We start from the raw sequence: 27,713 nt of genomic DNA on the forward strand, positions 1-27,713 counted from the left end.
GCAGTCACGAACAAATTGTGAAGGGTCAGTGGAATGTAGTACTCGATTAACGGTGGACCCTCATGCAGCAATGTACCGAGGTTCACCGACGGGCGGGGCGTCCCATTTGTGAGTGAAGCCAGTTGCCATTTTCACACACTGCCGCACTACATGGATGAATTTGTGATTTCTAGCGGTCACAGATGCCTTTTCGACGTGATGTTGCAAATGAGGAATTCGAAGGACAGCGCTTTCGGTTTTCAGCTAGCGGCGAGGAGACGCCCACAGGTCTGACTGCAAATATAACGTTCTATTGTTTAATGTCCTTGGGACAGGGGCCATGGCGAGAATGCAATGATTGATATGAATAGTATGGGATGCGCAATAGCGTAGTGGACGATAAGGCAGGACGTTCCCAAATACATGTTACTTCACAACACTAGAATTCCGGGCTGGAGCACAGTGGATTTTGCAGACTGCATTACGCACAGACTCAATGGAAATTTCAAATGTTATGTGAGTAAATAATCAGGCGATTTTATACCGGGATGAGGGAATGATGTATGGATGCATGGACAGATGATTTAATTGAGAGTTTGCCATGTAAATGGCTTTTTGGAATCTATCCCCTTCCCCTGCGCTATGTGATGCAGAGCTGCCATAGTGGGACCATCGTCTATCTGCCCTTGTTGAACCCTCCCTGTCTCGACGCGCCTTCAAACACTTGTGTCTATGCACGTTACTAATCCCATCTAATGGATTCTGTTTTAACAGACGCATGCACACAAACACTCGTTTGTAATAGTGTTTTCACCTCGATTTATATAGTTATGATTCGCAAGTGATTTTTGGGTGGAAATAATCCTTTTGAGTGGGCTAGCATGCATATGGCTGTAGATTTAGTGTGATCATTGAAGTGAGTAATACAAATGAAGTTCTGATGCCCATACTATTCTTTTTCATTTCATTTGGGTGACAGGTATCTCCTCCCCTTTTGCCGCTGCCATCTGTATGCCACTCCTGCAGATGGCTTTTACTCCCGACACCTGCTGCTTCGAGTTAATCAGTGGAGCACCATTACGATCTTATGGGACGATCGCCAATGGGCCACATGCCCTTACGCAGTACTAGTGGCTAGGAGCAACATTTCAACCTTTCAGCTGGACTAGTGCCTACCTAATGGGACGGCCCTGCGGTTCTAGGCGCTTCCATGTTGCCTTTTTGAACGTGAATGTAGCCCCTGTGTACCATGAAGGAACAGGGCGTCACACAAGAAGAAGCTGGTCATTTATTGCGGATGCAGCCCACAGTAATGAAAAATATTTTGGAGTTTATGACCTAATAGCTGTATGGGCTTGGTGAATTTGATGTGCATTAAATTTTTATTCTGATATTAACCGTGTAGCGTTATTCTTTACAAGTAATGTAGCATATTCCTATTTGTGGAGCGATGTATTGTGAGAAGATCTGCATTGGGTTCCGGCTTCTGAGTATAGTTGCGTGGTACTGTACTGGCCGCGTTTGCCTACGAAGCCCAGTAAGGTCAGGGATAGGGGCTGCCATTATGACTGTTTTAATGATGTCATGCTCAGGGGCGGGGGATTAGCTTTGGTGTAACAGATGCCGGTCAGCCAGGTGGATTGGTGGAATGATGTGATTATCAGAAAATGGCTGGTCACAGGTGCCTGTGTTTGCGTGCGTTTCTTGGAGGGAGACTGAGGTCATGTCCATTGGAATAGCTTCTGTATTCGTGCCATCTGTGCCCTGCAGCTCCCATTGGCCCCTCTTGAGATGAGCCTGGCTGCTCAGTCACTCTGCCAACTTGTGTGGTACATGCTTATGCTGATGGTTGGTTTGTTTACTGGCAAGAGTACAGGGCTGGTGCAGTCTCCCTCAGGATACTGCTTTGAATGTTGCCTTACACTGGTGTCAAGCGATGGGGGTCTGTTGTTGTTTTGTCTCATATTTCAGTTCATATTGCTGTACTTGAACCTTCACATGCCTGTGCTGCATCAGTACGGCAATGGTGACATGCCAAATATGGATGGCCACTCACAAGGCAGTTGGAGCCCCTACATTCATTTGTTCGTTGGCATGCATGGGTGACTTGTACATTTCACTGGTTGCATTGTGTAACTTCATTGCACCTACGAGGAGTTGTGCAATGTGGGCAGGGAGTGGTGTACAGGCACTCAGTAGGGCCATTTACGGTTGGTTCACGATGCCGTAATTCTCACCATGGCGGAATGGTACTTTCCGCCATGCTTGATGGCGTTAAGTAAATGTCCGCTAGGGTCAGAATTCGCGTACCGTTGCGCCATGGTGGTAATTACGGTTTTGCATGGCGCGCGTGCGCATACTTGGTGCAGTTAGCGTTGGCGTTCACTACGGTGTCGCTAATGGCATCGTACTTTACGGTGACGGGTCATAATCGCACCGAGCGGTATTCGATGGCTGTATTCGATGGCGGTATTACATTTCCGCCATCGTTTTTCGATTTCCGCCAGGGTCGTAATGAGGGCCTAGGAGAACTGAACGTACAGGTATTAAGGTAAGATACTGCTTATATACGGAAAGAAACGTGCCCCTAGATATATTCTGCATTTGAGTGGACAACGAGCAGGGAAATATACCACCAATACAACAAACTGTTACTGAGGAGATTACATTGAAAATAGAAACAACTCTGTGACTCTGCGCCAATTAATTTTCCTGACTTAGTTGCATTTTATTAAGTTGAAAAGCCCTGGATAACACAAGTTTCGGCTCAGCAGAGCCTTTCTCAAATCTGGGCTACTTGAACAGACTCTTTTTCTTGATCAATAAAATTATATCTCATTTCCAGAATTTCAAAATATGTTCACTCAATGTGTTGGTCGAGTCTATTTATATTGGGTTGTTACTTTACGCCAACGCGAGTGATTCAGGAGCGATAAGGAAGGAAGTGTGGGATTTAACCCTATATAAATAGACTCGAATTTCTAATGGCATAGGCTTTATACCGTTAACTCTGAGGAATTGCGACATTGCAAGATGACCATACCTTATGAATTCTGGATCTGAGAGTTGTTTTCGATAATAGGAAGAATAAGGAGTCGCCCACAGGACCAGCTGTACCAACAAAAGCCAATTTATTGTTACTGAGGAGAGTCGGCTAGAAACACAACCGCCACTATTATCACCTTTACAATTACTGACATCATTGGAAAAACTGGGAGAAGTCCAGGAGGGCATGCAACTGGTGGATAGCTCCACGCCATCATGGGCGGCGGAAGGAGGAACCACAGGTACACCATTCAAGTTGAGCACAAAGGTGCAAGACCGACTGCTCTCGAATAGCCCAAACATTTACCCATTCAACATTATGGTAAATATAGGAGCCAGCAAGGCCTCCTATATTGATAACCAAGAGTTATTACATGAAGCAAAAATGGGTAAAGAGGGCAATCACGATCAAACACCACCTACACAATACTAAGGACAAAGAGAGGCGTACCTTAGATCAGCCACACCTGGGAAATTAAAGTGGGCAATCCCTGAGCCTTTCAGGGGAGACGGTGGAGCAAACTGAACAGAAAGAAGGTCGTAGAGACACTCAAGGAAAGACACAGACTGATAAAGACTTGTTCACAAACGCTGTAAGTGATAATACAACGAAAAATCATATACCTAACCATGAGCAAGGTCAGGGGTGGAAGACTTGTGAAGAAGGAACCAAGACCGCTGAACAACTTGAAGACAAATCTAAGTCCAGCGAGTCAGGTTTGCACAAGGCTGAACCAGACCTAACATCAACCGAGAGAACAAACGACACGGAGGACGTCGAGTGGACTAGAGAAGACTTGGCAAGATCGAGGGCACAAGAGCTTGGGAAGGGGCATAGATTCCCACTAAAAGACAATAGTGACACGAGGATGAGTCACACCGCTGTAACACTGGGGGCAAAACAACATAACGCAAAAGGTGGGGTCCCCCTCAAAAGGAACCCTTGTACCAAGATTGTGGTTACCGAATAAAGGACCACAGAGCCGGTCTATGCCTGTTCAAACTGGTAGCGCAAACAACCGGATGCGGGAAAAAATATCTGGAAACCACAAAACTTGTCGGTCTCCATGGGACCCTGTCGTTTCATTTTCAACAAGGTGCACTCAATGGTCAAACAAGGGTTGTAGGTCAAAGGATCGACAACCAAAGGATCGAATGGTCAAAGGGTCGACACCAAAGGACCGAAAACAAAAGGATCGACATTTTTCTTTTTTACATTTTTTTTTTTTGGGGTGGGGGGTCCCCTCCAACCCCTGTTTTTTGTGATAAAAACTACTTTTTTTCCATAAACGAAACCCCCCCAAAAAAATGTAATTTAAAACAAAATGTGATCCTTTTGTTTTCGGTCCTTTGGTGTCGATCCTTTGACCATTCAACCCTTTGTAGTCGACCCTTTGACCGGACACCTCAAACGGTTGAAGAGCTGGCCAAAACATTGCAGTATTGGCCAACGCAAACGAGAGAGAGTACCGTACCCCTGGACATTCCGGATGACGTGCTTTTCGAACCATCTAGAACAATGGAAATTGAAGAAATTACAGTACTACAAACAGTGATTAATTCTAAAGCTGAGCAAAACAAAGGGACAGTATAACAAAAGACACTGCAACACAAACCAACAATCAAAGCAAAGAAGAGCAGAAAAACTGAAAAGAGACTATAAAAGACAAGGAAACGCAAACTACTAAACAAAAAGAAGAGGCGTAAGTGACTAAAGAAAAACTGGAACTAGCAATAGATAGCTCACTAAAGCCATCAACATTAACTGACCCTGACAAGGATATAACAACAGAAGGACCGAATCTACACAGATACCTAGAAGAAAAATTCCTGTTGGTATCCACAATGACAGCAATTCTAGCGCCTTTCATGAAACTCTACGAAGACTTAGCTGTCACACTGCAAGATCATACCACCTTATTGGCCATGGTGCATGCTAAAACAATTTTTGTGGAAGGATTTATAGCGTTGATGCAAAATAATCTAGATAACAGCAACGCAAAGGTTGCACAGCTGCTGCATGGCATACTGGAGCCAATAATTAAGGAAAGAAAAGTAGACAGGCGGAAAATAGAGAATCATTGGTGGCCGTCCCGGAAACGAAGTCAGACGACCGGGTTACAGTTGACATGAATTGGGGTAGGGAAGTTGCCATCAATGAGACATTTGGTTTTAGTGACGCTAATAAAGTGCACAACAAAGCCCAATCGTTATTTATCCAATCAACAAAAGATGACTCCTTAACAAAAACAAAGAAAATTAAGGAGGGAGCGCCTCAAGGAAACTCGACCACCGCAGAGAATCGACAAACAGAAAAGAGGGACGAGAGTAGGGTAATAGAGACGATGGAACAAGAACCAATAAGTGGACATACCAAATGAGAAAGGTAATAGTAATAAAACAAACAAGCAAACCACGGCTGCTTTAAAAATCTCAAATCCAGGTGACACGGTTTTAAGTGTGGTAAAAACAGTCAAAGAAAGTGAAAGTGAAAATAATCACAGGGAAACAAGGGACAGCACTGAAAAAGTAAAAATCTGTGGACTCTTCATGAAGAATGGAAACAAGGAAACTCAAAAACACACAGCCAAAAAGCAAGGAAAACAATCTGAACAATTGGAACAAAGGAACAAAAGCACCAAAAGGATTACAACAACCATAAAATCAAAGAACCAAAACTCCAACATGAGTCGAGTATTCTTCAAAAAACGTACAGTTCCGACAGAACAGAACAATCCCAAAAAGGGTGCAGCTGATGTTAAGATCAACGAAAATAAAAGGTTGAGAGAAAAAACAACCCCAGAGATTGTGGAGCTATCAGACGAGGAAGAGATAGAACAGGAGTTAATGGATCTCTCAACCTACTCGATATCAAATGCCGAAGAAAGGGAGGAGGAGGAGGAGAGCACTAGAAATGAGACAGATCTCAAGCAAGATCACAACTCCACGATTTGCGAGAGTCACACAAGTAGTCCTGAAGAAGATGAAGAGAAGGAATATTCAGAATCAGAAGAATCACCAAGAAAACATCTAACACAAAACACAGGGCAAAGCCAGCATACTAAGCTAAAAGAAATTAGAAAGCCCGAAATTAGAAACCCTAAAAGGAAACCAACTGGTCCGATTTGGGAAAACAATTATTAAAAACTGAGACAATCATTCAAAAGAGCGGTATAAGGATGAGACTCAACAACTGGAGAAAAAACAAGATACATCACCATTGAGGCTAGGGATACCAAAAAGAAAGAGAAGTTTGTCGAACAGCGTGCAAGGTCAGAGAACCATAGACAACGACCATCAAAGGGACCTAGTAATAAACAGTCCAACAAAGAGGGGGACAAGAGGTCGGACAACCAGAAGATTTCATCATGGAAAGGATGCTACATTACAACAACGGTTTGATACATTTTTTTTTTAAAGTATTTTATTGGCATTTATATGAATACAACACAACCATCAAACGGTAACACAACAAACAAACTAAAACAAATTAACTAACTAACTACCACAGTCTTCATAGGTGAATATATTGTTCGTAATTGTGGCGGCGGGCGAGGGGCTGGTGTGCGGCACACCCAAGTGCACGGGGGTTTGATCATCAGGTTGACCATTCTTGGGGTAAGTCACAAGCAAGTCTCTAGTGAGGGTGAAAGCTCAGGGGGGTTTGTGGTCGGAGGCAAATTGGATGTCACGCACCAGGGCCTTCCATGAGTCTAGGGTGTCGTTGGAGTCATCATCGTTTGAGCGGGTTCCATCCTGCCAGGCCCTAGTTTCTGCCTCCGTCCACTTTTCCAGGTCCATAAGCCAACGTCCGTGCCTTGGGCCCCTTGGGGATTTCCATGCCATTGCAATGGAACGTTTTGCAAGGATGCAGGCTAGGTCCATCAGTTTGACCAGGTGTTTGTATTTGCTAGGCCTGGGATGAGCTCCCAATAGGCATTCCTTTGGGTTCCACTCATATCTCGTGAGTCCCGCTGCGGTGCAGATACGTTCCACCATGGACCAGAAATTTGCTGTTTTGGTGCAAGTCCAAAACATATGGACCATGTCCGCTTTGTCATTTCCGCACCAGGGGCAGTTCGGCGGTGCATGTTTGTTGAAAGTTGCAACTCTGAGTGGGGTCATGTATGTCCTGTACAGTACGTTCAATTGAACCTGTTTAAATCTAATGTTCCTCGACACCTCCTTGGGGTATAGTAGTATTCGCTCCCATTCACTGTCGGTTAGCGCAATCCCTAGTTCGGATTTCCATTTCTGTCTCAGGGACGCGCTTTTCGGGTTGGGTCTATCGTTTAGTTTGGTGTACAAGCGGGAGACCGGTTTCCAACCATCTGCTAGATCGTACATCTCCTGGAGGAGGGGGTCCGGCGGGGGTTCTTCTGGCCAGTCAGGCCACTGTGCCTTTGCTGTCCGCTTGAGGCGGTGGTACCACAGGAACTGGGTGTTCGAGATGCCTTCGTTGGCCTGTAGCGATTCGAGCTCTCTGAACATGCCGTCTTCAAACAGATCTCCCCATGTATAGATTCCAGCTCTCTCCCACCTCCTGGCTGTCGCCAAGTCCGCCTGAGTTTTGCACACATCCACCAGGATGGGAGTATTGGGATTATAGGGGTGTTGCAGTTGTCGAAGGAAGCCAATTCTGGCCCATACCTGCCTGCCCAGGTTGACAATCATGGGGACTCCAGAAGTTTGTTTCGTCGGGTTCCAAAGCATTTCTTTAGGGAACAGTTTGGGAGTCGGATGTTGCAGGAGCCCTACTTCTGCTGAGAGGTCATCGGAGAGCCATTTCGTTGTGTGGCTAAGCTGCGCGGCTAGGTAATACCTTTGCAAATCGGGTAGTTGTATCCCACCTTCTTTGTATGGAAGCGTGAGTGTGGGTAGGGAGATCTTGTGTCTAGACGACCCCCATATAAAGTCCTTGATCAAAGAGTCCAATTTTTTGAAGAAAGGAGGTCTGATGTAGAAGCATACGTTCGTGAAGTGGTATAAGAGACGGGGGAGAACTATCATCTTGACTATTGCCGCTCTACCCATAACTGCCAGTGGTAACTTCGACCAGAAGTTCATAGATTTACGGAGGGCTCTTACTGCTTTTTCGGTGTTGTGATCGTGCGTGAGCGCTGGGGTATGGCGCACCTCAATTCCCAGGTATTTGAACTGCTCTGGTTGCCATTGTATCCCGACATCTGGGAGGTCGGGCGCATCTAGACCCCTGAGTCTGGCCAGTGGAAACGCACACGACTTTAGTTTGCTGAATGTTATTCCAGAGTATCGAGCATAGTTGTCGAGGATGTCCAATGCGACTTGTGCATTGAGCTGGGGATTGTTCAGATATAGGAGGACGTCGTCTGCATACATGGATATTATGGCGTAATCGCTGCCCAGTTCAATGCCCGCGTCGAAGTGTTGTGTCCTGAAATAAGCAGCCACTGGCTCCAGGCCCAGTATGTATAACATTGGGGATAGCGGGCATCCCTGCCGCGTGCCCCGCTGTATCGGCCAGGCTTCGGACAATATCTTGCCAGTCTTCACTCTCGCTGTCGGTGCGTTATACAGTACCTCAACCCACTTTACAAAGCTCTCGCCAAAGCCGAATTCTTTTAGCACTTCGATCAGCCACTCCCAGTAGATTGAATCGAAGGCCTTTATGGCATCCAAGGAGAGCACCGCTAGGTCCTCGTCCCGATCATAGGTCTCTGCCATGATGTGTTGGAGCCTCCTCAGGTTCGCAGTGGTGTTGCGTCCTGGCACAAAGCCGTTCTGGTCCTCATGAATCAAGGTTCCAATCACCCTCGCCAGCCTCTTGGCCAGGATTGTCGTCAGGATCTTGCAGTCGTAGTTTAGCATGGCAATCGGGCGGTATGATTCGCAGTTATTGGCGGGTTTGTTGGGTTTGAGTATAGGGATGATAATCGTCTCTTTCATGGTGTTGGGTAAGTTTCCGTTTTCGTATGCCTCCATATACACCTTGTGGAGGGTCGGGGCAAGGGTCGCTTCGTAGGCTTTGTAAAATTCAGGCGGGAGCCCATCGCTTCCTGGGGTTTTGCAGGTGGTCAGCGATTTAATCGCGTCTGTCACGTCCTCTATAGTGATTTCCGCATCCAGTAACTCTCTTTGGGCTTCCGTCAGTCTTGGGAGCTCAATCTCGGCCAGTGTGGCCTTTATGTCGTCCACTGGTATTTGGTGTCGTGGGCGTACAATCTGGAGTAGAAGGCCGCAAAAGCTGAGTTGATGTCTAGCTGCGTGCGGTGAGTTATCCCCCTCTCATCGGTTATTTCGGTTGGGAGATGTCTTGGGAACTCGCGCCTACATAGCCAGGCCAACATTCTACCAGGCTTATCCGCTTCTTTGTGAGCTCTGGCCGTGTAGGTCGCGTAATCAAATTTGGACAGTCTGTTCCAGGCCAAAAGGCACTCCTCCCGGGTGCTCTTTAATTCTATTTCGGCGTCCGGCTTAGTATTGATTCCGGATTCCAGGTGGGTGATCTTGTTCTCCAGTTCCTCCAGTTCCAGTCTCAGGAGCTTACGGATACCACCGGCTCCTGATATTACTTCACCCCTTGTCACAACCTTCATGGCCTCCCATAGTGTGTTCCAGCTTGACACTGAGCCTGTGTTAATGTCTAGGTATTCCTCAAGTTTGGTGCCAAGTTCCTCCCTAAATGCGTGGTCTGTGAGTGCTGCGGGTGGCATTCTCCATAGGGGGATAGGCGGTCTGGGACCTCTCGGGGTCCATTGCATGATCAGTGGTGAGTGATCGGATATGGTTCTGCCTAGGTAGAGTTTGTCATCCACCTGTTGAGCCAGCTCACGATCTATGAACAGGTAGTCTATCCTCGTGTGGACATTGTGCAGGGCAGAGTAATAGGAGTAGCACCTCTCGGTGCGATGGTGTTCCCTCCAAATGTCCACCAGGTCGAGCTGTTCTATTGCAGTGTTTAGCGCGTTAGATGAGGGCTGTTCGAGAGACGGGGGGGGGTCTGATCTGTCCACAGCGCCGTTTCTGATGGAATTGAAGTCGCCACCCCATATGAAGGCGCCCTCTCTCCGAGGAATCATTTTGGCACTGAGCATTGAGAGGTGTGAGGGTATTCCATGTTGCGGAAAGTATGAGTTCACCAGGCAGATTGGCGTGGATTCAATGGTACCCCATAATATTAGATATCTGCCCTCTTTATCTGCTTTGTAGCCCAACAGGTGGAAGGGCACAGTCGGACTCACCCACGTGAACACTCCTCTGGCGAATTTGGAGTATGGGGCTCCTTTCCCCATACCTCCCCATCTATCAGATAATTTAGCCATGGTTTCTTCCGTGAGGTGTGTTTCTTGAAGCATCGCTATTGACACCTTTTTCCTACGCAAGTAGGAGTGGATCCGGTTCCTTCTCAGATACGTGCCCATGCCCCTCACATTCCACGTCATCACCTTAAGTTGGAGTGCCATTGGGCCTGCGTCTTGGTTTCATCTTCCCTGCCGCCCCTGTCTCCTGGTGGTGTGGCTTTCCCTCTAGGTTCTGATGTTTTCTCTTCCGCCTCTCCCAAGGGCCTCCGGCCCCATATTTCTTTTCCGCTGATATTCTGAAGACTGTGGTGTGAACAAAAACAATTAACAAAACTATAACTGGTGCGCCCAGCAACAACGGGGTCTTGCTGGTGCTCAGGCGCTCTCGCACCGTCAGGACCCATCCGGGTGTCGGGCACGAGGGGGTTCGGTCAGGCAACAGCCCTGACCTGTGCTGTTCGTGGGAGGCGGGGCCCTGTGCCCGGCGTGGGCCGAGCGAGGGCCGTATCATCATTGCTAGCTGTTGGGTGATTTTACCTTCTCTTAAGTCATTCACGTTACGTCCAAGTAGGGTTTATGAGTCAGGGTATCTTCGATGTCTCAGGCTCGGAGGGTTCAACAATTTTCAGTAGGTTGAGGGTCATTATCTGCAGCTAAATTGTTGTCTTCTAGCCACATGTTTGCGGCTGCCGGGGATTCCAGGAAAATCGCCCTGCCCTTGTGGATCACTTTCAGTCTGGAGGGGTATAGTAACATATACTTCAGGTTCAGTTGCCTGAGTCGGGCCTTAATCGGGACAAATGAGTTCCTTTCCCGCTGGACTTTCGGGGTGTAGTCGGGGTAGATCGTAATCTTCGAGCTCCCACGTTCGATGGGGCCCTCCTCTCTAGAGTGCCGGAGGATGGTCTCTCTGTCCTGGAAGTTGAGGACTTTGGCAATTATAGGGCGAGGGTGTGAGCCTGGCGGGGGTCTCTTCTGTAGCGATCTGTGCGCCCTTTCCTTGCGTCAGTTTTCCGGCGCCCACCTCCTGCTGTATCAAGGATTCTATGTAGGCCGTCGGGTTCGGGCCTTCAATTCCCTCCGGTACCCCCAATATTCTGATGTTGGCGCGTCTGGCTCGGCCCTCGGCCTCCTCAGCCCTGGCCTCGAGTGTGAGCACCTTCCGTTCTAAGTCCAGCACCTTGGCCTTCAGCTCCATTGTGTCTCCCGACGTCTCCTTTATAGTTGATTCGGCGGAGGTTACTCTTTCTGTCAGATTGCGGGCATCCTGGCGCATGAGTTGTAGCTCGGATTTGAACTCTCCGATTCTGGAGTCTATAAATGCGCGCAGTGATGCAATTGCCTCCAACACTTGGGCTTGGTTTTCGGGAGGGTCTGCCGGATTTGTTCGGGGAGGTTCGGGAGTAGAAGCGCATGGCTGCGGAGGAGCTTTAGCTTTAGCGGACACATACGTGTCCATGGTGGTTGCCTTTGTCTTGTTCCTGGCCGCCATGATGGGCGTCACTCGGTCGTGTGGAGGCGAATGACGGCGGGCGAGGTTGGGGAGCTTATGGTTCTGGAAGCAGGGTGATCCGATTCAGGCAGAGTTAGTGATCAAGTTCTCGGAGAAATATACAATGGCACATGTTCAAATAGTTTATGCCCTCGCCCAGCACTCTCCTCACCTCCGCCTTCCTCCGCCGACGATGGCAGGGGTCCCCCGCACCGGGGGTCGGGGCGGCCCCACTCGGTGCCGTAGTCCAGGGCACGGGCCCGGTCAGGAGCCCCCAGTTGGCTCCCCGCTGCAGAGGCGGAGGTTCTTCTTCCCCTCGGCAGCAGTTTACAAGTCGGTTTCGCTGCGAAAGCGGCTGGCGTTCTGCTGCGACATCAGCTTCGAAAGATGGCCGCCATCTTAGGTCCCGCGATGGGGGGGACCTTTATCTGGAAGAATCCGTGGGTTTGGAGGTCCAGGTCCAGGGGAGGACCACAGCAGCGTATTCGGGGTCGGTTCCCCTTCCCTTGGAATCGGTTCTTTCCGTCTCAAGTGCAATTTTAGGCAGGCAAAAGGATCAGGATACGGCGCCTCGGCCGGAGCACGGCGACTCAGCTCCCAATCGCCATGAGCTCCAGGCCACGCCCCCCACAACGGTTTGATACATAACAGATGAAACATGATTAGATTACTGCATCACATCTCGGCCCTAAGACTAATAACTTCTAAATATATAGCAATAGTAGAGTTCCTGGAAGAAGAACGAACAGACAAGGTATTGCTATGCACACTCCCAAGATTGGTTAAAAAACTACTCTTGGAAGAAGCATCCCATTTAAGACCAATGGGGTTTGATCTAAGTGAAAACAACTATCTGCTCTCAAAGACAAAATCCCTGTTGGAGAAGGAAAAAACCCACAAAGGGAGTTTCACCTAAAAACAAAGGAAACCACCCTAGTGGGAATAACATGAGCAGACATGTAAGGAATACGGTGTATACAGGAGGAAAAAATCCAAAGACTGACAACGACGATGACAAATGGAACTGGCTAGCCAACTTGGTAGCATCAAAAAAGCAAAAGCAATAATGCTCAAAAGACAAGACGGAAGAGCCATGAGGCTGGTGAGTTGGAACACAAGAGGTTTCACTCACCTATACAGAAAAGGGGAACTGCAAAAAACAAGGGCAAACATCCTATGTTTGCAGGAAACGTGGCTATCTGAAGCCCCGATCACAGAAGGATATGAAGTACTAATAAACCCAGCCCAAAAGGGACAAAAGGGAAGACCAAAATCGGGTCTACTGGTAGCCATAAAAAACGACATTAATTAGAAGGTGCTTCATGAGCAAAATTCAACTCCTTACATCCAATTGTTGGTGATTAAGATCGAGCAAGTGCTAGTCGCCTCGCAGCGAGTTTTGATAATATTGAACGTGTATTGGAATCCGGTAATATCGTCAAATGTCAACTTCCCAGAAGATATAGAAGAACTATTGGATGAACAGAGGGGAAAAATGTCCGGACCCAATGTTTATAATAGTAGGTTACTTAAAATGCTCATGTCTCGACTCAAGCAATTTACCGATAGAGTAGGACTTCGTAGTGAATACAAAGAAACAAAAACGAGGCACCCGATGGAGGAACACTCTCCATTCAAGAGATTGTGTAATCCTAAATGGAACAATAAAAGGAGACATCCCGGCCAGACTGACTTGGAAAGGCCCATTTTCAACAGACATCCTGGATTACATAAGCATCTCCTCGAATCTTTCACATACAATTGAAACTCCGGAAGTGATCACTACATTAGCTAGTGACCATAACATCTTGCAACTGACATGCAAAAACATGAGCAACAACAAAAAAATCTTTCAAGCAAACAACCTGTTAGTATAAGTTAACCCGGCCAGAAACATGCTAAGACTAAAATCTGACAGACTTCCTGGGTTAAACTTAAACCTGATGGATTGACCAAAGGCAAAAAGAAGAAGTTACTACCAGTATTGACTACATGCCCATACTGGTGGAGTTCAGAACCATCCAGAAGAGAGGCGATAATAAACCAGCAAGCACAAAAAAATATGTATACGATGAGGTGATAATAAAGCCAAAAAACTTTTAAAGAAAAGTATTAAGAACTTAATCAAAAACAAAAATCCAGAAACATCGGAGGAAATATGTAAAGTCAAATAAAAACACACAGAAACTGGCTACGCATGCACAAAAAACACAATGTTAAACCAGGATTCAATGCACATGTTAGAAAAAATCTAAAATAAAAACCCAAACGAAATTTGGTCTATAATTAATGAAATAGACGCTCCTCAAGACGCTCTGATGTCAAATCCAATACCGGCAAAAACATGGTGCGAATACTACGCACAAATGAAATCAAAAACGAGTCCAGAGATAATAGCAAAGGCATGTCCAACCATAAAAGACACACAATTGGACTATACCATCTTTACTATTGAAGCAATGATCAGGAAACTTAAAAACTCGAGAGCCCCAGCCCCGGATGGGCATACGAACATTACCTTAAAGACCCATCCTCTAGAATGGGCAACATTTTTGAACCAGCTAATTGAATACATAACATCAGTAGGAGAGGTGCCTAACTCCTGGAGGGACGCGGTGATCATCCCAATCTTCAAGAAGGGACTGAGGACAAACCCAGACAACTATTGTACAATAGCCCTTCAAGATGTGTTGGGGAAGATCTTTGCTTCGGTCTTGTTGAAGGCTCTATCTACTTGGAGTGTCGGGGCAGGAAGAAGAGACCCATGGCAGTCGGGAGCTCTAAAAGGGAGAGGGACTGCCCTTAACCTCTTTCTAATTAACTTGCTGAAGGCTAGAACAGCGAAAATGAAGGACAAACAAATATTTGTGGCTTTTGTGGATTTATCCAAGGCATTCAATATGGTCAGCAGAGAAAATCTCTGGTGTAAGCTATCCAAATGGCAGTGCCCTCCTATAGTAACATCAGAAATCTGTATACCAACACGTCTGTGAGAGTAAGATTGGACAAGACCGGTCTAACAACAAACCAAATATTCACCTCAACGGGGCTGAAGCAAGGCTGTCCATTGGCGCCAGAACTCTACAAACTGTACGTCTCAGATATAGATGAAACCTTTCAACATTCACGTGCATTTCCACCGAAAATTGCAGGAATGCCAAAAGGGAAACTCCTGTATGCAGACGACATTGTCTTAATAGGGGCCCCTAGGGGACCCTGACATCTATGGAAACAAGGCGGGTCACCACACACGATAGAGACGCCAGACACGAGGTTGTATTCCCAAAGCTAGGGTTTTATTGCAAAGCAAAAGTCTCAGTTGGCCAACTCGGTCTCACGCCCCGCGACGTGTATCTCTAGACCTCGAGGGACGCAAGAGAGTAAATTACGTACATCAGTTACATATATACAAAATGCATATCAAACAATCAGCTATGACATGTATAACACCCCTCTTCATTGGGTTTCTTTGAACTTGGTGTGATGATGGACATCTCCAACCGCTATGACACCTTCAAACATCTATTCTAGTAAAAATTTGCAATTTGTGAGTGCGTAGGCATCTTTCGGTTATTGAATAGAACATGGCGCTTCTGTTCATGGAAGCGAACTACATACAGAGGGAGTTGCATTCCAGACCTTGCTATCTATCAGGTGCTATTCGTGTCCTGGGAGCCGACATGCTCTTAGCAGGCTCAGCAAAGGGGGGCCGTTAGAAAAGCATAATTCAAGCTTTTGGCTGTATTATTCTAACATATTCTACCATATAACGAGACTGGCTGGCAGCTGTGAAATGATTAAATACCCTGCGGCTCTGCTTCAAGGCTACATTAAGGAGGGAGCCGGGCATTCTTCCTGGCGCTGCCTAGGTTTGTGTTTCAGTGAAACTCTTGTTATCCTCTCGGCCCTGTGGCCTTGTCCTTTTCATATACAGACAACAATGTTCCACAGTCGAGCAGTCTAAGCGGAAAATATACTGCAAAGCAATAGGAACAGAAAGCAATGAGCAATGGTTAGAAAACAAAATGGCGATTCTTGTTACATCAAAATGGCCGTTCATTGGAAAAGTCGAAAACCTATATTCTGTCGTATCGTGCATGAGACGGTTGGCCCACGGTCACCAAAATGCGTTTGCGGCCTCAAATTAGATTTCTAGACTGACAAACCCTCCTTTGGACGTATGCCAAACGTCTCATCTATTTATTGAAACCTCCTCTAGTGATGATGAATCTGAAGTACTTATGTACTTGTGTCTGAGTCTCGCATCCTATCGTGGTCATCATTGTCTTCATTAATATCTATTGCCATCAACTCTTTCATTACTCTCATCTCATTTGGGTCTGGGCTAGTTCGATCATGAGGTTGTTTTTTCTTTGTTATCATTTGCATGCATCCTTCCGTACATCCCTCAGTTACTTCTGCACAAACTATGGGTAAACAATGTATACAACAACAACCCGTTAGGAATATTCCGAAACACCACTACTAATATTGAGATCAGCTTCCATCCCCAAGATCATAGTATTCCCCAAAACCAAGATCCTATTTCCCAGCTCCCTTCTCCCGTGGGGAGTTCAGAGCTTAGAACGTGCATTTTCTTTATTGCTTTAAAGATCGTGGGGGAATAGTCATCGACATAAACGCAACATGCTGATCCCACTATTTTGCAAATTCCCCCACGATCAACCAGGATTACATCGAGAGCCATTCTATTTTGCAGCGTCATTAACCTTATTCCTCTTTCTTCCAACGTCATGTTAAATAATATATCTGTTGTTGTGTTTATTGTATTCTTTAGGATTCTGGACAGTTGCCTTATATTATAGGAGTTCACTATCTGTCCTAAGAATGGAATGAATGATTTCGCTACATCAGTTGCTATTAAAACACCTTTGTCGGTCCTTTTGACTCTAGTTATGGATAATCTGGCCATGGCTGCTGTTTCTAAGAGGAATACTCCTGGGAACAGTAGCCCTAGGTAACATGTACCTCCCCAGTTTCTGGGCAACCAAGGGTATGCTTTCTCTCCACATGTAAAATACACTGGATCACCCACATATAATGGTTCTATTTCCCATTTTAGTACCACTGTATTCATACAACCAGTATATGTTCAGACTGAAAAAGATCCTTTCTTTTTTAGGCAAAAAGGGACAGTTCTTGGGCTATAATTCACTGTGTAAGATGGGGGAAGCGCATCTTTGTTCCCTTCTGTTCTTACACGAAACGTCATTACAGATGTTTTTTTGGCGGGGACAATCTATCTCGCCTATTTTGCCGTGTTATCTTCCGTGTACTTTTCCTCGTGGGCTCTGGGGCTATTACTTGTGCTTTATGGAAAATGGAACAACCCACAGGCTTCATTATTATCTCCTCAAACTCATTCATGTTGGTTCCGTCTAATTTACCCGTATTACTCTTATTCCACTTCCCATAGAACATTGCAATTAAAGATGCACTACATGCAGAATTTAATGGAAATGGCTGCACATACCACCCTATTCCTTTCCCAGGATGCTGTGGTAAATGGGCACATACCCAGCAGTTTGTTTTCTTCAGGATTGCATGTGTCATGTTCATTATCAGTAGTAAGGTGTTATTCGTAAAACCTTCCCTGTGTTTTTCTTCCATTGGGGGTAGGGTATAAGTGATCACCTGAACCGGGCTTTCAGTAGTGAATATATTAATTATTGGTATAAACATTTCTAATGGGTGTATTGTTTCTACCCACCATAATATTAGGGCTGTCGATATTGGTGCTACCACGCTCATAAAGCACATTATTATCGTTAGTGTCAGCATACAATTTGTTTTACCATGCGTTTTTCTTAAACTTATAGTCTTTATAACTGACTCATTTTCAGCAGAGGTGGTGCAGGAGGAGGCTGGAACTGGTCCCGGCATGTTTCTCGTCGTCCTTCTTCCTTATCACAGTTCGTTGTGGATATCTCTCTTCGTCGCGTTTGCTCTGATGCCTATAAGTTCAATGGATTTCTCACAATTCAGTTTTGCCTGTCCTTTTTTTTTTTAGCCTGGATTCGATTATTCGTTTTTAGGCGAGATCACTTGTCCCTTCTTATACTGCTCAGAGGACCTTTGATCAGTTTTCGCCTCCGTATCATGCGCGCCCAGCTTGTCCGCTCTGGTTCCGGACACATGTAGTGTTAATCAATTATCTCACTTGTCATAGTACCATGTGCGCCCAGCTTGTCTGCTCTGGTTCCGGACACATGTACTTTTATGATCGCACCAAGGAGCCGCAAGTCTTGAATTGTCCGACTTGCACAATTCTCACGCTTCTCTCCTCTACACCCCTGGTTCCTTCTCCGTCCATGAGCTGAACCAGAGGTTGACGTAAACACCAAAAGAAAAAGAATGCGGATCACTTTGTCTTCCGAGGCCGCAGGTTGTATCGCCTTGCTCCTGGTATCGTATGATCCGTGAACAGTGCCGGTGCACTTTCAGATTCAGGCTTTAAATCAGCCTGTGGCGCTTCTGCAGGTGCTGGTGTGTGCCGCGCCAATGATGCAGATTCGGTGTTTGGCGTGCTGGCAAGTGCTGGTGGGCGCAAAAGGGGTACACAATTTGGTTTTGCTGGTATCTGCAAAGCAGATTTCACGTCGGTCAGCAGTGATGTCGATTCTGCTGGGCAACATTGGGGCACTCTTTGCCCTTCCCCCTCTTTGGCAATCATCTCAGGGTTTGTTTCGAGTTTCACTTCATGTTTTGGCAGATCAGGTGGCTGCACACTGGCAACAGTTTCTTTCGTTTCTGCGACCGCTGTCTCTTTCCGGTCATTAGTGTCAGGCAAGACTTTCAGTGCAGTTGGAATCTTTTTGGCATGGGTGGCATGGATCCACGACTTCCATCCATCCACCCGTATTGCCGTCTGTGTCGCCAAAAGTACTTGATAGGGCCCACGCCACCTGGGTGCTAATGATGACTTTCTTTCGAAGTTTTTTAGCAGCACCCAGTCTCCTGGCTCCAGGGCGTGCCCCGGACCGGTATACCGCACGGTTAATGCCTCTTGCACCTGCTGATGAATCAAATGCAATTTCTGCATTAAAAGGCACAATAAGTACTAAGCACAGGATGTTCTATCTCACTGAGTCGTTTTGGCTGAGGTGCGCACCATACATTTGCCGGCCTCCCCATTATGATCTCGTATGGGGAGAGCCCAGTTTTAGCCTGTACAGATGTACGCATGCATAATAGTGCTATTGGTAATGCATCCACCCAACTCAACTTGCTTCCCGCACAAATCTTGCTAATCTTTGATTTAAGAATCCCGTTGTGCCTCTCCACAAGACCGGCAGAACTCGGATGCCTTGAACTATGGAATCTCTTATCAATCTGGAGACCTGCACATATCTGTAACACTACTGCACCCACAAAATGTGGTCCATTATCGGACCATAGGACACGGGGCAACCCAAATCTTGAAAAATACTCCTTCAACATTACTTTTGCCGTAGTCATCACTGTGCAGTCTTTTAAAGGATATGCCTCCACCCACTTACTGAATGCACAGATTACCACCAAGACGTATTTTAAGTTTTGGCACCTTTCCATCTCTATGAAATCAAAATGAACTACCTCAAACGGCATGGAGGCCGGGCCAAAACTGTCTGTTGGTGTCACTGTTCCCTTTCCTACATTGTGTTGTAAACACGTGATACAGTTCTGCACCAACCTCTCTGCATTCTTTTTTATGTTTGCATTCTGCCATACTGTAGAAAGGTGCTGTATCATTTTCTTGGCACAGATGTGCGTAGGGCTGTGGGCCATTGTGACCATTGCAGTCACATATGAAGCTGGCAACATCCAGTTTCTAGTTCCCTTGTCCACCCAACAACCCTCCAAATCCAACTCAGCAGATCCCTCTGACCATCCCTGTATTTCATCGGCCATAGCCTCGGCCTGCATTTCTTCGACAGTCGCAACTCCATCTTCTATCATACAGGGTACTTCCTCTGTCTGAACCGTCATCATCTTGGTATTCAAATCAGTGGCAGTTTGTTTCGCAATCCTGTCTGCAAACGCGTTTCCCTCTCCTATTTTGCATGTTACCTTTTTATGTGCCTCGCATTTCACTATTGCTAGGCGCTTTGGAAACGTGAGTGCAGACAGCAATCGTACAATCAAAGGGCCATGTTGAATTCTGGCACCATGTGATGTCAGAAACCCTCTCTCAGCCCAGAGTCATCCAAAGTTATGAACCACTCCAAACGTATACTGACTATCAGTATATATATTCACATTCAAATTTTCAGAAATCTCGCAGGCTCTGGTTACTGCTATTATTTCCGCGGCTTGTGCTGAATTATAGGGGATTCTTTTACTTTCTACAACACTCTCTAGGGTAGTGATAGCGTATGCGGCAGTTGTCGTGCCATCTGGTAATTTAAAACATGAGCCGTCGCAAAATGACTCTCCATCCGGCTCTTTCTGTGGAATATCACTTAAATCAACTCTCCCCTTGGTTTCTTCCTCAGTGACCATTAAGCAATCGTGGGGGGGGTGGGGTGATTCATTCTTCCCAATTTCTTTTATGGTTAATGGCATTAATTCTGCAGGATTCAAAGCGCTACACCTCATAATTTGGATATGGGGCGCGAACAAGATAATCTCATATCTTGTCAATCTAGCAGAGGTGAGGTGTTGCGTCTGTGTCTTATTTAATAGAACGTCTATGGCATGTGGCGCCATCAGAATTAAAGTGTGCCCCAATACCATCCCTTCCGTTTGTTTCACTGACGCAGCAGCCGCCGTGACAGATCGCAAACATCGTGGTAGTGCGCGCGCTACAGGGTCCAGCGCAGAAGAAAAATAGCCGCACGGCCTATTTCTTCCACCTTGTTCCTGTGTCAAAACCGCCAATGCACATCCTTCACTTTCACACACAAATAGTCTGAACATTTTCTTATAGTTCGGCGTACCCAAAACTGGAGCCGAGCATAATGCAGTTTTCAATCCATCAAATGCTCTCTGACATTCCTCATCCCACTGCAAAGGCATAACCGCATCTTTTCTAGTCAAATTCACTAAAGGTTTCACAATCAAGGCAAAATTACCAATCCATTGTCGGCAATATGAAGCCCTGCCTATTATGGCTCTGACTCCTTTTTGTGTCTTTGGAATAGGCATACAAGAAATACTTTCTATGCGTTCTGGCGTTAGTCTTCTCCCTCCTTTCGAAAGTAGGTAGCCCAAGTAAACTACCTCCTTTCGATTATACTGAAATTTCTTCAAACTAGCTTTATGGCCATGTGCCGCTAGGTGTGACAGTAGTAATACAGTGCTTTCTTTACAAATCTCCTCTGTGTCTGCAGCTAGCAATAAATCGTCTATGTATTGCAAAAGTACACAACCCACGGGTAATTCCAGCATGTCTAGTTGTTCTTTTAATGCTCTACTGTAAATACTTGGACTTTCCGTATAACCTTGCGGAATCCGTGTAAATGTAAATGATCGTCCTCCTAATGTGAACGCGAACAAGTATCTACTGTCCTTGTCCACTGGAATACTAAATAATGCGTTCTTCAAATCTATTACACTAAAATATTCTGCTGAAACAGGTATCATTGTCAATATTGTAGTGACGTCTGGCACTAGAGGAAATTGCGGATGTACTACTTTATTCAATGCGCATAGATCAATTATGAAACGGTATGGTACCTCATTACCTCCTTTTTTATAAACCGGAAGGATCGGGTTGTTACATGTACTGCCTGTGATTTCCTCTATTACCCCTAATTTCACCAAATCAGTAACAATACTCTTCAATCCTTTCTCACCTTCAACTGAAATTTTGTATTGGGGTATTCGCGGTAGGGTAACACCTTCTTTTAAAATAATCTTTACTGGCTCTATCTTTAAACATCCCACATCGTTGTCATGCATTGCCCATATACAGGTTGGTACTTTACTTAGTTCCCCTGGTAACGCTTCGGACATGAATTCTGACACAGGAGCATCGTGTGGCCATATCGTTAGAAACACTCTGTCTGCCGTGCAATGTATAACAGAACCTAGTTTTTTCAACAAATTTAATCCCAACAAATTTTCTCCACAATTTTCTGTTAGAAGGAAAGGACAATGTTCGGTAAATGGTCCTATGGTAACTGGGACTGGTTTGGACACTGGGTTTATGACTGGTGTACCTGCGAACCCTACAGAAATATTATTTTGCCCTGACAGTGGTATATTCGGAACCAAGTGATGGTCTACTGAACACTTCTGTGCTCCTGTATATACAAGAAAGCGGTGTTCCTCATTCCCGACTCTCATTTCTACGTAGGGTCCTCTCTGATTCACGGGAATAGACACTGGTTCCGACCCCTGTCCTGGGCTGTCGTATTGGGGAAATAACACATCGCCCGATGTGTAATCATTACTATTACTGTAATACGTGTTTGGCTGTGTATCGAAAACATTTCCACTCTTCCCTCTATTTCCCCCACTCTGATTTCCATATTGTTGATTTTGCCGTCCCTGACTCTGGTTTGGGGCATTTTGGTTTTGGCCTTGGTTTTGATTATCTCCATTATTATGATGCTGCTGCATACTATTCCTATTTGGTCCATTCGCTCCTGGGTGTCCTCTATGCTGTCTCCTCTGACCAGACCCATTTCTATTCTGTAGATGCGGGCATTGCGCTCGCCAATGTCCTTCCTCTTTACAATATGCACACTGATTCAGCCCCACTGTTCCCCCATGCATATTCAAACTACTCCTTACTTGTGCGTTCCCTCGCCCTCTATTATGTCCTACTACTTGCTGCATTAATACCCTTGTCTTTAGATTTACCCTATCCCTCTCTTCTTTTTCTTTTCCTGCAGTCACTCTGCGCACATAATATTGGGCCATATGCAGTACTTCGCCCAACGTTTTTGCGTGCCATGCACTCTCTGATGTCATTATTAGATCCTGAATTGGAAGTTTTAACCCCCTCACATATTTGTCAACAAATAACCTCTTCCCTGTTTCTGAACCCACATCCTGGCCGCTGAAGTCTGTGAATACTTCTTCAAATCTATTAAAATAATCTGTAGCCAACTCATCTTTGCCTTGTACACATGCAGTCAATTTGTCCCATTGGATTCTTTTCTCTGGAACAATTGTTTTTAACTTCTGTACTATACGTGCTGGTAATGCCGCCAGGTTTGGTCCTGATGTTTCTCCAACCGCTTTATTTCTATCCTCTATCATCAAATCCGCCCATGAGGCGCCAAAGGCAGTTGTGTCATCTACCTTCCTTATTTGTTTCCATATATCTGCTGGCAGGATCACCGGGAATATTAGGTCTATATCACCCATGGTAAGCACGGATGACTGTAGGCAGGACTCTACTTCCTTGTAAAACCCTGCAGGATTCTTTCTTATATCCGGAATCGTCTGCTTTATGTTGTTCACCTCTTGTCTGGAAAAGGGGACATGCACGTATTGGGCGGTGTAATGGGCTGGTGTTACCTGTGCCGCTACATTGCCCGCTGCGGGAACCTCTACTTTGGGCACAAAGGTAGGTGGGACCTCTCTCATAGGAAATGCCCCACTTACCGTCCCTCCCCCTTCTCTTAGATGCAACAATATTCCCAGATCCAATGATAGGGCTGTTTCTCCTGTCCCTCGTTCTAATGCTCTCCTATATACTGCCATTATTTCAGGCGGGCTGGCCTTATCGTTTTTTATATCTTTATCTAATAAATGTTCAACCATCGATTGTAGCGCTTTTCTTTTCATAGGCATGGAATATTCATTAAATATCTCGTGTATCTCCATTGTGGGAATACTAGGATCTGACATCCATCTAGACGCTTCTCGCATACATACTTTTAACTTGTCGCCCCTTTGCACTGATGACATCGAATGTCGTCGCTGTATATATGGCTCTACAGTTTCCTTTCTATTTCTCCCAATATCTTTACTCCTGTACCTGGGTGCAGTAAACATTTCGGCATAGTCATTATCTAATTCATCTTTAAGCTCAAAAAGTCTATACACATGTTCTCTCACTTCTTCATCCCTCTCCCTACAGCATGCTAATGCATTCAAATCTAACAATCGCTGCGGTGGTAATTTCCCAATTAGCTGTTTCCATCTCTCTACCAAATATTCACCCATGCATTCCAACACTACCTGTCTTTCGTTGATTCTACGAAAGTCATATATCGAAGCCAATGTTGCCGTCCCATCATTCCCGTCTATATACATCTCTGCCTGTTGCTGCAATTCCACGTTCCTTTCCTTGCTGATTGCGCTGCGGGTTATCCTCGTGCACTGCTGTTGGTCAGTCCCGCCTCTTGCCCCCGTGGTTTCAACTTCAACCCCGGGAGGAACGGACGGTACCGAGTCTGTGTCTAAGGCGGGAGGTGCGGATGGGACAATGGGAACAGCGAGTGTCTGTTGTGGGCCTGGTTGGCTAGTAGGAAGTGTTACGTGTGCGGTCTGTGGCTGTGGGAGGGCTTTAGCTACCGGAGGGGGAGCTTGAGCTACGGGCGGGGTCTGGGCAATAGCTACTGACGTATCTGGTCTTACTTCTGATCTTGGGCCTTGTTTTGTCTGGGTCAATATATTTTCTATCAATTCATCTGTTATGTGTAATTCTCGTTGTGGGTATATCTTTTCTATATTCAACTGGTCACGCCTGCCTGCCCTTCTTAGACTCTCAGTCCACTCCTCCTCTTCTTTTTCTTCCGCTAACTTTTGATTTATTCCTGCGCGCATGCTTTGCTCTGCTTTTAAATCGGAGCATTGCTTCCTTTCTCCAGTCTTTAATAGTTTCAAATGCTGCAGGACGCGCTTTCTTTCTTATCAACACCCTTTCCAAGTTATCTATCCTCGCCATCTCAAAACTACCATTAATCGGCCACTGATGGTCTTGTTGCTTTCTGGTTTGCCTATGCCAAGTCTCACAGAATATTATCGCACCCACTCCATACTTCACATACATCTCATACGCCGGCGTTCCCCCAGGTGGTACAATTTGGCCATTTTCTAAAAATTGTCTACCACAGCAGAAAAACCCTGCTAAGGTGGACAATACCCCAGGCATGTTTCAACCTTCCCCTTGGTTAATCAACCTTACCTAGGGCGTTTGATTTTGCAAAGTCAACTCTCAACCAATATCAGGATGCTTTGAATCGGGGAATGACTCACCTGATAAATCAAGTCGTCTGTATACTGACGCACCAAAGGATGTCGTGTCTGCGTTTCTTGGCTTCCGCCTCGTTTCGGGACCCTCGGATCCTTGTTCTCTAGCCAGGCACGTCGATCAGGGATCAGATGTGTGCAGATCTGCAAAGGAGTCTCTCATCACTTTTACAGGGTGCCCCGAACACCTCTTGATCCCGGCTCGATCGTCCCGTTCTCGCCATTCTCTGCCTTTCTCAATTACAAGTGGGGGAGGGTCCCTATTCGGGCGCCATCTTGAAAGGGGCCCCTAGGGGACCCTGACGTCTATGGAAACAAGGCGGGTCACCACAAACGATAGAGATGCCAGACACAAGGTGTATTCCCAAAGCTAGGGTTTTATTGCAAAGCAAAAGTCTCAGTTGGCCAACTCGGTCTCACGCCCCGCGACGTGTATCTCTAGACCTCGATGGACGCAGGAGAGTGAATTACGTACATCAGTTACATATATACAAAATGCATATCAAACAATCAGCTATGACATGTATAACACCCCTCTTCATTGGTTTCTTTGAACTTGGTGTGATGATGGACATCTCCGACCACTATGACACCTTCAAACATCTATTCTAGTAACAATTTGCAATTTTTGAGTGCGTAGGCATCTTTCGGTTATTGAATAGAACATGTCGCTTCTGTTCTTGGAAGCGAACTACATACAGAGGGAGTTGCATTCCAGACCTTGCTATCTATCAGGTGCTATTCGTGTCCTGGGAGCCAACATGCTCTTAGCGGGCTCAGCAAAGGGGGCCGTTAGAAAAGCATAATTCAAGCCTTTAGCAGTATTATTCTAACATATTCTACCATATAACGAGACTGGCTGGCAGCTGAGAAATGATTAAATGCCCTGCGGCTCTGCTTCAAGGCTACATTAAGGAGGGAGCCAGGCATTCTTCCTGGCACTGCCTAACAGAAAGCAATGACCAATGGTTAGAAAACAAAATGGCGATTCTTGTTACATCAAAATGGCCAATCATTGGAAAACTCGAAAACCTATATTCTGTCGTATCGTACATGAGACGGTTGGCCCACGGCCACCAAAATGCGTTTGCGGTCTGAAATTAAATTTCTAGACTGACAAGGTGCCTGTAGGACTTCAGCGGCAGTTAGAGGTGCTACAGCCATATGTTGACATACACGAATCATCAATAAACCCAGAAAAATCATGGATATTGAACCTTTCAAAATCAAAAAACAAGAAGACGAACTTTGGCTGGTGGGTCCTGAAAGGAAAAAGAATATTGGAGGTAAACTCCATAAATTATTTGGGAGTTTGTTTAAACAACAGCCAATCTGAGGCACAAAGAAAAGATCTGATGCGCAAGAAAGTGAAAAATCTGGCTGCCAGGGAAAAGTGATACTAAGAAGATACTTTAGATTCTCAGTGATACCGATAATAACTCTCCATAGAACGAAAGTTATACCAATTCTAGCTTACGGAGAAGAAACAGCATTTGGCTTATCTGAAAATATTTGGCCACTTCTAGGGGGATGTTCTGGCCGTCTGAAGTGCAATTACCAAAATCATTACCAATTCAATCAATAAGGAGAGAGCTCTCCATTATGTAATTGAAAACAGTAGTGGACTGGAAGACCATATAATTCTACAGGAAATGCCACGACAAACCCTTAACGGGTGGTTTTGAGGTCATCAATAAGGCACTAAGTGGTAACAACAGTCCACTGCTGCATGAATGTCAAAAGAAGTGTGAAGCAATTTTAAATGAACTAAATGAGACAAAGGAGGGCTTATTGAACAAACCTTTGGGGTCAAAAACCCTATACATGAAAAGACTGGATACAGACAGAAGAAGAGATATGGAATTACAAGAGCAATGAAGAATTTTGGACAGCTCCTAAAAAACTGAACACACTTCCAGGGTATTTGAAATTGTTTCCAAATTGGTTTTGGCGGTCACAACTGATGAGGTTTTGTTTTAACATCTTGCCCACCAGGTAAGTATCACAGAGGAGCGCAAAGCAAGGTGGCACGAGCAATTGTAGAGTCTGCGCTAATCCGACTGCAGTAGAATCATTGAAACATTTAACATTGGAATGTAGAGGCCTAACAGAAGATCGAGAAACCTCTCTGGGCGAGATCGCAAAATCCACTACAAGTCGGGAAATTACAACATAGTGCACGTCTTCATTGAAGGAGACAAAACAACCATCTACTTGGCCCTGGTTAGATTGTTAATCATTATTTTCATGAAAATTGAAGAAATCATGATAAAAATCTGGACAGAAATTGGAACTGTGTGCAGTTTTAAAAGAATCTAAGTAATAATGGGATTTGTTGCTAATGTATGTTTGTTTTGTTAGTGGCTTAAAGTTTTCAATTGGTAAACCATAAGAAGCCTAAATAAATAAATAAAAAATAAATTATGGAAGGTCACATGAGAAGAAAGAGACCTAAAAGAAGCATCAGGGAAGATGATTTCGAACTAAATGATTACCTGAAGAGTACAGCTCACCTGGGAAACAACATATGGTATCAGCATCTGAAGGAAGTGGGAAGAAGACCTTCGAAGGAGGAATGCTTTGTGTGTGCACTCCTGCCTTACAGTTTGGGAAAATCCAAGATCTTCATAGCTATCGAAATAGATGTCCAGACAGCTCATTGTCTTTCGCACATGGCACTTTGTAAAACAAGAGGCCGGTTCATGGGCCGAGACGCCTACCTCAAATGGGCAATTGAATGGACAGATTCATATGAAGATGACTAC

The sequence above is a fragment of the Ambystoma mexicanum genome, chromosome 3q (genome assembly GCF_040938575.1).
Source record: "Ambystoma mexicanum isolate Mex_15411 chromosome 3q, UKY_AmexF1_1, whole genome shotgun sequence".
Lineage (NCBI taxonomy): Eukaryota > Metazoa > Chordata > Amphibia > Caudata > Ambystomatidae > Ambystoma > Ambystoma mexicanum.